This window comes from Vombatus ursinus, unplaced genomic scaffold (assembly GCF_900497805.2).
Source record: "Vombatus ursinus unplaced genomic scaffold, bare-nosed wombat genome assembly UNPS02006865.1, whole genome shotgun sequence".
NCBI classification, from domain to species: Eukaryota; Metazoa; Chordata; class Mammalia; order Diprotodontia; family Vombatidae; genus Vombatus; species Vombatus ursinus.
Window position 1 is genome coordinate 5,792 of NW_020946643.1, and position 9,846 is coordinate 15,637.

The 9,846-nt window shown below is 35.2% G+C and overlaps 1 non-coding gene across 1 annotated transcript; it reads left to right on the top strand.

The window, feature by feature from the left end:
* Positions 1–883: 883 nt before the first annotated feature.
* Positions 884–990, top strand: LOC114033255. Its single transcript, XR_003567948.1, has one exon. It is a non-coding gene; the product is annotated as a U6 spliceosomal RNA (small nuclear RNA).
* Positions 991–9,846: the final 8,856 nt, after the last annotated feature.

The window sequence follows — 9,846 nt, forward strand, 5'->3', positions numbered from 1 at the left end:
GGACATGAAAAGGCTTGAAAGAGTTCTGTGAAGAATGGGATAGTAATTTGATAAAGGCGGTATGGTACAGTAGATAAAGTACCAGACCTGGAGTCAGGAAGACTCATATTTCTGAATTCAAATCTGGCCTGAGATACTTACTAGTTATATGGCCTTGGGCAAGTCACTTAACCCTGCTTGCCTCAGTTTCCTCATCTGCAAAATGAGCTGGAGAAGGAAATGACAAATTACTCCAGTATCTTTGCCAAAAAATCTCAGATGGGGTCATAAATGTGAGATATGACTGAAAAACAATAAAAGAGGTATACTAGGATTAGCTAGTTAGAGATCACAGTGTGGATGCAGTGTGCAGTTTGGTAAGGAAAGGAGGAGGGGGTGGAAAATAATAGATTATGATCAGATAAGGGGATTTTATAATTCTTACACATGGAATTGGTGTATCTGTGAGAAAATTTGTCACTAAAAGTAGTAGATATAATCTCTTGAATCAGAGGAAACCTAAGACTCAGGAAAGGTGATGAACTGGATTAAAATATATCACTTTCACTTTGACCTATATGAATTTGTGTTACCATGTATACCTTGCATGGGGGGGAGTCATCTTTAGATTATTTTGTGGCACTTGCCTATGGGCTTCTTCCTATTAAATATATTACTGTTATCTCTCACAAGGTATAATGTAACCCAAGAGGAATAATTCATTTGTTTCCATTTTATATTCTTTACATGAGGGAGAAATAGCTCAGCCTCTGTAGGCTCAGATTAACAGTTCCTCCCCAATATACATAGTGAATTATATGAATCTTAATATGAGGGAACCTTTTTATCTATGTTTGTTAACAGGTAAGCAACACACCATTGGATTTTCTACAAGAGTATTATGATGCTTTGTTTGGAAGCACATTTACTAAAATTGGATCAACATATAGAAGATTAGCATGGCTCCTGTGCAAGTATGATATGAAAATTCATGAAGTATTCCATATGTTAACACCATTGGAACATAAAGATTCATGCAAAGTTAAAAAAAATGGGCTAGAGAAAACTGAATTAGCTTTTAATTTAAAAAAAAGTCATGACCAGACAAATCAACAGCAAAAATCAGCTTGATTTTAAAAGATAAAGGAGAAAACTACATTACACTGAAAATTACTATAGACAATTAATATCAATACACAACATAAAATGCAAAACATGACACAGCGTTCAATTCTTAAATAGCAATGCTAACAGACTTGCAATAAGAAATAGACAACACAACTAAAATAGTGAGAACTTTCAAGGTATTCCCATTGATTTAGACAAGTCTATTTTAAAACTAAGGCTGAAGTTAAGGACTTAAATAGAATTTTTAGAAAAAAGGTAGGTATCCTGAACTTTTAGCACTTATTGGAAGGGAATAGAAAGAATTTTTGTGTAACTATTATCTGTCACCCATCTGTTTGCTTTTTTCCCCCTGCTGGTCTATCTTCCATGAATAGTATCTTTTTTTCCCAAAAATTAACTATGTATTAAGTTATGAAGAATTCACAAATATATAAAATCAGAAATAGTTAACATTTTAGTTATTGGTCATGATACAATAAAATTTTAATCAATAAAGTTTCCTCAAAAAATGATTAGAAACTAGTCAGGACTAAGTAACTGGGTCTTAGATAATTTGTAGGTAAAAGGGCAAACACTAGATCATTTTATTAAAGAGAATGACACTGAGATAATATGTAAAAATTTGGGGGAGGTAATCAAAACACTCCTCAGAAGAAAATTTAGGTCTCTAAACTTTTTCTACAATAAAAAATCATAAAGAATGAATAAAAAATGGGCCTGCATTTATTACAAAAGAAACAAAGCAGTCAAACCATCAACTACTTTTATATTTAAAAAGAAGGAAAACCAAGTTATGAATAATCAAAATGAAAAGAGAATTCAAACAAATGAAGAAATATGGGGAATTATTGGAAAATACATTGCTCAATTATATGTCAACAAAACTGACAACCCAAATGAACTGAATTTATGCTTACAAAATATAAAATGCCCTCATTAATAGAACATGAAATTGAGGATTTACATAGCCTAATATAAGAAAAATAAATTTAAGAACCCACATGTACAAAAATATTTATAGCAGCTCTTTTTGTAGTGACAATGAATTGGAAATGGAGGTAGTGTCCATCAATTGGGGAATGACTGAACAAGTTGTGGTATATGAATGTAATGGAATTCTATTGTGCTATAAGAAATGATGAGCAGGTGGACTTCAGAAATACCTGGAAAGACTTATATGAAATGATACTGAGTGAAATGAGCAGAACCGGGAGAACATTGTACACAGTAACAGCCACATTGTGTGATGACTGACTTTGATAGACTTAGCTTTTCTCAGCAAATCAAGGATCTAAGACAACTCTAAAAGACTCATGATGGAAAATGCTATCCACATCCAGAAAAAGAGCCATGGATGCAGATGGAATGGATGCATGAATGTAGATGGAAGCATACCATTTGCTCTCTTTTTCTTTTGTTTTCTTTTGTTTGTTTTATTGCTTCATTTTCATGGTTCCTCCTATTAGTTCTAATTCTTCTATACGTCATGACTAAGGTGAAAATATTCTTAATATGGATGTATAAGTAGAGCCTATATCAGCTTACATACTATCTTGGGGAGGGGGGGAGGTGAAGAAAGGGGAGAAAATTTAAAACTCAAAATCTTATGAAGTGAATGTTGAAAACTAAAAATACAAACAAATTATTAAAAACAAAACAGAACAAAACAACAGGAAACCCCATTGAGAAATGCAGGTGAAGTAGGAAACACCTCTAAAAACTATTACCCCTAGAAGCAAATGGAGACAATCATGGAAGAACCTAGCCATTGAGAAGGAATATTTCTTCACCTATAGGATGGAGGACATTTCTTTCTTTTTTCCCTACCAGTAAACCATAGCATGTTACAAAAGAGCTATTTACTCGGTAGGGGACAACAAAACTGACAGGGAGTAGGAGTAGGAGAGGGCTGAAAATATCACCTCTTTGAGTCAAGAAGTAAGCCACTCAATTCTGACCACTGAGAATTGCTCTGTGAAGAATAAGAAGTCTAGAGAACCCAGCTTGATGACCTTCCAAACAGAAACTTTATATATAAGGAACATCGTAAGGATCTCACGAGAAGGGGAAGGATAACAGGGTCCTACAGTTCAAATGGTATGAATTGCCTTGTCTTTTTTCATATTCTATGTGTGTGCCTCCACATTAGTGTATTTTTGTGTGTGTGACTATTCTTCCAACTAATGTGGTATATGGATAATGAGAGAATTCCAGTTTTTTTTTTTTTGGGTGGGAGCATTTTGCTAATATTTTTTGATGTCATCTCAATAAATGCTTTCATTTAAAAAAAAAGAAAAAGAAATTTAACGAACTAAAGTGAGTTCTCAAAGAGGGGGAAATGAGTCCACATGTATTTTTCAGTGTGTATTTCTGTACACAATATACATGTTATACATGTGTATATATATATACAATTTTGTAAACCAAATATATAAATATATATATATATATGTATCTATCTATCTATATATCAGTATATATGTATGTGTCTATGTATGCATGTTTGTGTATATATATAATCTAGCACACCTTCCCACTCCTTATTCCCAATCTTTTGTCAAGGTCTATTGATTTTACCTTCAGAACATCATCTATATATGCTTCCTTCCTTCTTCTGACACTTCCACCATTCTGGTGAGGGGTTTTATCACCTAATACCTGGATCATTACAATAACTCTGCTACCTTTATTCTAGTCCATCCTCTACTCAGCTGTCAAAGTGATCTTATAAGGCACATGTTTGAACATGTTATTCCCCCCTAATCTATAAACTCTAGTGGCTCTCTATCACCAACAGGATCAAATACAAAATCCTCTATTTGATATTCATACCCTATCATAATCTGTCCCACCCCCTACCTTCTCTGTCTGATTACACCCTGGAGTCCTTCATGAACTCTGTAATTCAGTGACATGTGCCTCCTTGTTGTCTGTGGAAAAAATAACTCTATATCCCTAATTCATGTATTTTCATTGATATTTCACTCTGCACTAAATGCTCTTCCTCCTAACCTCTATCTCCTGTGTTCACTAGCTTCAAGTTCAAGCTAAAATTTCACCTCCTACAGGAAGCCCTTCCTAATCCCCCTTAATTCTGGTGAATCCTCTCTCTTAATGATCTCCCTTTTACCTTGTATTTAGCTTGTTTCTACATAGTTGTTTATGTGGTGTCTCTCCCATTAGACTGTGAGCTCTTTGATAGCAAGTCTTTTGCTTTTTCTAGTATCCCTTAGCTCAATGTCTATTACATTATAAACAATAAATATATATTCACTGACTGACCAAAAATAAAACTATTTTTGCTAAAAGTAGAAGAGGCTATGTGTAATATTATAATATACAGGGGGAAATATTTGTAGCAAGTTTCTCTAATAAAGGTCTTATTTCAAGAACTAAAGAGAACTGCTTCAAATTTATAAGACTAAGATCCATTCTTCAACTGACACATGGTCAAAGGATTTGAATAGGCTATTTTCAAATGAAGACATTTAAGCTATCAAAGGCCATGTAAAATGCTCCAAATCACTGATAGTTATTTAAATCAAAATTAAAGCAACTCTGAGGGACCTTAGAACACGCCTATCAGAGTGACAAATTTACATAAGATGGAAAATGATTAACATTGGAAAGGCTACAAGAAAACAGACACATTGATCCACTCTTGGTGGTCCTGTGAATTGACCTAAATATTATGGAAAACAATTTAGAACTATACCCTAAAATTCATTATGAGATTATATATGTGTGTGTGTGTGTGTGTGTGTACACACACACTCATTTTGTGGTGGAAAAATGATCAGGAGGTCCTCATCAGTTGGAGAATGACTGAAAAATTATGGTATATGAATGTCACGTTATACTACTGTATTACATGAAATGATGAAAGACAGTTTTAGTAATAAATAGCAAGGATTGTATGAACTAATGAAGAGTAAAGTGAGCAGAAGCAGTAGCCCAATTTATACAATAAAAACAGTATTGTAAAAAAAGAGCTTTGAAAGACTTTTTAAAAAGATAGCCACAATTCCAGAGGTTCCATGATGAAGCATGCTACCTACCTCCTGTTAGAAAGGTGATGGACTCAAGATGAAAAAAAAAACATATTTTGGGGCATAACCAATGAGACCACAAGTTTTTTTCTTCTTTCTGCTTGATTATGAATATGTGTTACAAGGATCACACTTTTGTCCTTCCTTTTGTTTTCTTTCCTTTTTTCTTCTTTCTTTCCTTCCTTTCTTTTTTCTTCCTTCTTTCCTTCCTTTCTTTCTCCCTCCCTGCCTCTTTCCCTTCTTTCTTTCCTTCCCTTTTTCTTTGTGATTTTGTTATTGCTTTGTAATTCCTTATTTGTAAGGCATCGCATCTTGCCCATGTCCACTATGAACATCTGTATTGCCATTTTGGTGATCTTCAGCTTTGATATTTGCAAGCTGTAATATTCCAATACTCACAATGTACCAGGAAACTATTGTTATTAAAAAATGATTGGGACTTCCACTTCTGGGAGCCAAGATGGCAGAGTAAGAGGTGAGTCTCTTTTACCCTCCCTTATTAACCCCTGAAAGCCCAGAAAATATCACCCCAGGAAAATCCCTGAACTAGAAGAAAGATGGGGTACATCAGTCCAGTAGCCCAAAAAGCTTGAGGAATTAACTAGAAAGGCCCCTTTTACCTTGGAAGAAGAAGAGCAGTACAGAATGGAAGGCATCCCAGCAAGTTAGTGGAAAGCCCTACCTCAGCATACCAGGAGGAGATGCTGAAGCCCAGCTGATGGAGCAGGCAAACACCAACACCTGGACCCCTGAGCACGTCATTGAGGGTGGGGGAACTGGTGGAAACCAGTTCAGAAAACTACCAGGTACCTAGGCATTCTACAGCAACCAGTTCTCCCAGTGCCTCAGCAAAACTAAGGGGAAGCAGTGTTCCAAAAGGCCACAGGTGGATAAAGACCCCACAACATCCATCTGAAAGGAACTAAAGAAAGCAAAAGGAAGGAAATGCCTGGGTGAGCAGGAAAACTCCAGGAGCCACACTACCCAATCCTATCCCTAGAGTTCCAGTGTTGCTGATTCCAGGCCAACACCAGGTAAGCTGTTAGAATCCTACAGCCTCCAACCGCCAACACGGGAAGTCCCAGCACACAAAGCCATCGACCAGGCCCTAGGCTCCAAACACAAGAATCTTGGGTCAGTTCCCTCTGCTCCCCAACAGGAGAGCCCAATCTCTTTAAAGGCCAGGAAATAAGCAAACACCATGAGCAAAAAGAAACGTACAATATTATTATGGGAAGAGTGAAGATCAAGGCAGAAATTCTGAAGAGGACAACACTGTCAACAAACCCACATCTGGAACCTCCAAAAGGAATATGAACTGGTCTGAAGCCCAAAAAGTCTTCTTAGAAGAGCTCAAGAAGGATTTCAAAAGTCAAATGAGAGAGGTAGAAGAAAAAATGGGGAAAGAAATGAGAGGTATGCAAGAGAGAGTCAAGAGCTCAGAAAAAGAAGGACAAAAATTAACTGGAGAAAACAAGTCCTTAAAAAATACAATTGGCCAACTTGAAAAAAGTACACTGTAGAAAACAAGTCCCTAAAAATAAAATTGGCCAAATGGGGAAGAAGGGACAAAATCTAATAGAAGAAAATAATTTATTAAAAATTAGAATTGAGCAAATGGAAGCTAATGACTCTATGAGAGAGCTAAAATCAGTTAAACAAAAACAAAAGAATGAAAAAATAGATGAAAACATAAAATACCTCATTGGTAAAACAACTGACCTGGAAAATAGGTCCAGGAGAGACAATTTAAAAATTATTGGTCTACCTGAAAATTACAATGAAAAAAAGAACCTGGACAGCATCTTTCAGGAAATCATATAGGAAAACTGCCTTGAGGTCCTAGAACCAGAGGGTAAAGCAGCCATAGAAAGAATCCACCAAACATCTCCTGAAAGAGATCCCAAATTGAAAACACCAAGAAATATAGTAGCCAAATTCCAAAATTACCAGGTCAAAGAGAAAATACTGCAAGCAGCCAGAAAGAAACAATGTAAATATCATGGAACCACAGTGAGGACTACGCAGGACCTTGTAGCTTCTACATTAAAAGACCGTAGGATATGGAACATGATATTCCACAAGTCAAAGGAGCTTGGATTACAACCAAGGATCAACTACCCAGGGAAAATGAGCATAATCTTTCAGGGGAGGGATAGATATTCAATAAAATAAGGGACTTCCATACCTTTCTGATAAAAAGACCAGAGCTCAACAGAAAATATGATCTTCAAATACAAGACTCAAGAGAGACATAAAAATGTAAATGGGAAAGAAAGAAATATGTTATTGATAAGGGCAAACTCTTTACATCTCTACAAGGGAAGATGACACTTGTAATTCTTGAGAATTGTATTGCTATTACAACATACATAAAGGGGGTGGGTATAAATTGACTTTGATATAATGATAAAAAAAATCAAATCAAGTGGGTTAAATGGATCCAAGTAAGTGAATTAATCTGATCTAACTAAGAAAATGTACTAAGAGAAAAGGAAAGGAGGAGGCAGACAAGGGTAAATTACATCGCAGGAAAAGGCATAAAAACCTATTACAACAGAGGGAAAGAAGGGAGGGAGATGAGCATTGTTTGAACCTTATTCTCATCAGATTTGGCTCAAGAAGGTAGTAATATAATCAGTTAGGTATAGAAATCTAACATGCCCTATGGGCAGTAGGAGGGAAAAGGGGAATGAAAAGGGAGGGGGCTAATAGGAGGGAGGTGGGACTGAGGGAGACGGTGGTCAAAAGCAAAATGTTAGTGAGGAGGGAAAAGGAGAAAGGAGAAAGAAAAGCATAAATTGGGGGGGAAGGATGGAGAGAAAGACACAGACAGTAATCATAATTGTGAATGTGATATATGAATATAATAGAATACTATTTGCTATAAGAAATGATGAACAGGGAGACTTCAGATAAACCTGGAAAGACTTGTATGGTTTGATGCTGAGTGAAGTGAGCAGAACCAGGAGAATGTTGTACACAGTAACAGCCACAATGAGTAATGACTAACTTTGATAGACTTAACCCCTCTCAGCAATACAATGATATAAGACATCTCCAAAAACCTCATGATGGAAAATGCTATCCACATCCAAAGAAAGAACTATGGAGTTTGAATGCAGATTGAAGCATACTATTTGCTATCTTTTTTCCTCTGTTGTGTTTTGTTTCCTCTTTCTGGTGGCTCCTCCTGTCAGTTCTAATTCTTACTTACAACATCACTAATGTGAAAATATGTTTAATAAGAATGTATATGTATAGCCTATATTAGATTGCATGTCATCATGGGGAGGGAGGGAAGGAGGGAGCAGGAGAAAAATTTAAAGCTCAAAAGCTTATGGAAGTGATTGTTGATAAATCAAAATAAATTAATTTTAAAAAGTAATACAAATGATTGGTTTTTACTCCAGGCTAAAGACTTGAGGTGACTAAAACAACTTTGTGATTTTTATTTTTTCTACACCAATAAATGTTTTATAGAGGCAGAGTTGGCATTCTTTTAATAACATATCATATTTGCCTCTCGTTTTTATTATTTTTTATATCTTTGTACTGATTTTTAGCTTTTTTTACCCATTTAATTCCAAATACTTTCGTAGGATGGATCCACTCTGGCAATATTTTAAAGCCCATGGACCCACCTCATTATAGTGGTTTTATTTTACCAAAATTTAAAGAATTTGTAAATTGTAGTTAATGATTTGGGAAAATATTTTTCAGTCAATAAGTAAATAGAAGTTTCTTAAGTGCCTACTATGTTCTAGGCACTGTGGATACAAAGACAGGAACAAATATTGTTCCTATGCTCAAGAAGCTCACAATTCAATGAAGGAGATAGCAAGCAAACAGATATATACAAACAAGCTATATCCAGGATAAATAGTAGAAGATCACATTTTAGTTGGGACTAAAAGGATGTCAGGAAAGGCAGTAGCCAGAGATGAGGAAAGAAAGCATTCCAGGAATGGGGGACAGCCAAAGAAAAGGCCCAGAACAAAGAGATGGAATGTCTTATTTGTGGAACAGCATGGAGGCCAGTGTTACTTGATTAAAAAATAAACAGTAAGAATGAGGTGTAAGAAGACAGGAAAAATAGGAAGAGGTTGGTTATGAAGGATTTTTTGAATATATTTTTTATTAATTTCTTTAAATATTTCCAAATTATTTTTTAAATTTAACATGGATTATTTAAAATTTTGATTTTCAAATTTTGCCCTTGCCTCCTGCTACTCTCCCTCCCATTAAGAAGACAAACAATACAATATAAATTAAACATGTGAAGTCATGCAAAACATTTCCACATTACCCATGTTACAAAAAAAAAACATACACGTAAACAAAAACAAGAAAAATAAAGAAAGTGAAGAAAAGTATGCTTCAATCTGTACTCTGAGTTCATCAGTTCTCTTTTCTGGAGATGGATAACATTTTTCATTGTCGGTCTTTTGGAATTGTTTTAAATGGTTGTCTTGATCAGAGTAGCTAAGTCTTTCACAGTTGATCATCCTTACAATATTGCTGATACTGCATACAATGTTCTCTAGGTTCTGCTTACTTCATTTTGAATCAGTTCATTTAAGTCTTCCCAAGTTTTTCTGAAACCATACTGCTCATCATTTCTTAAAGTACAATAATATTTCTTTTTTTTTTTAGCACAATAGCATTTCATCAAAATATATACCACAAC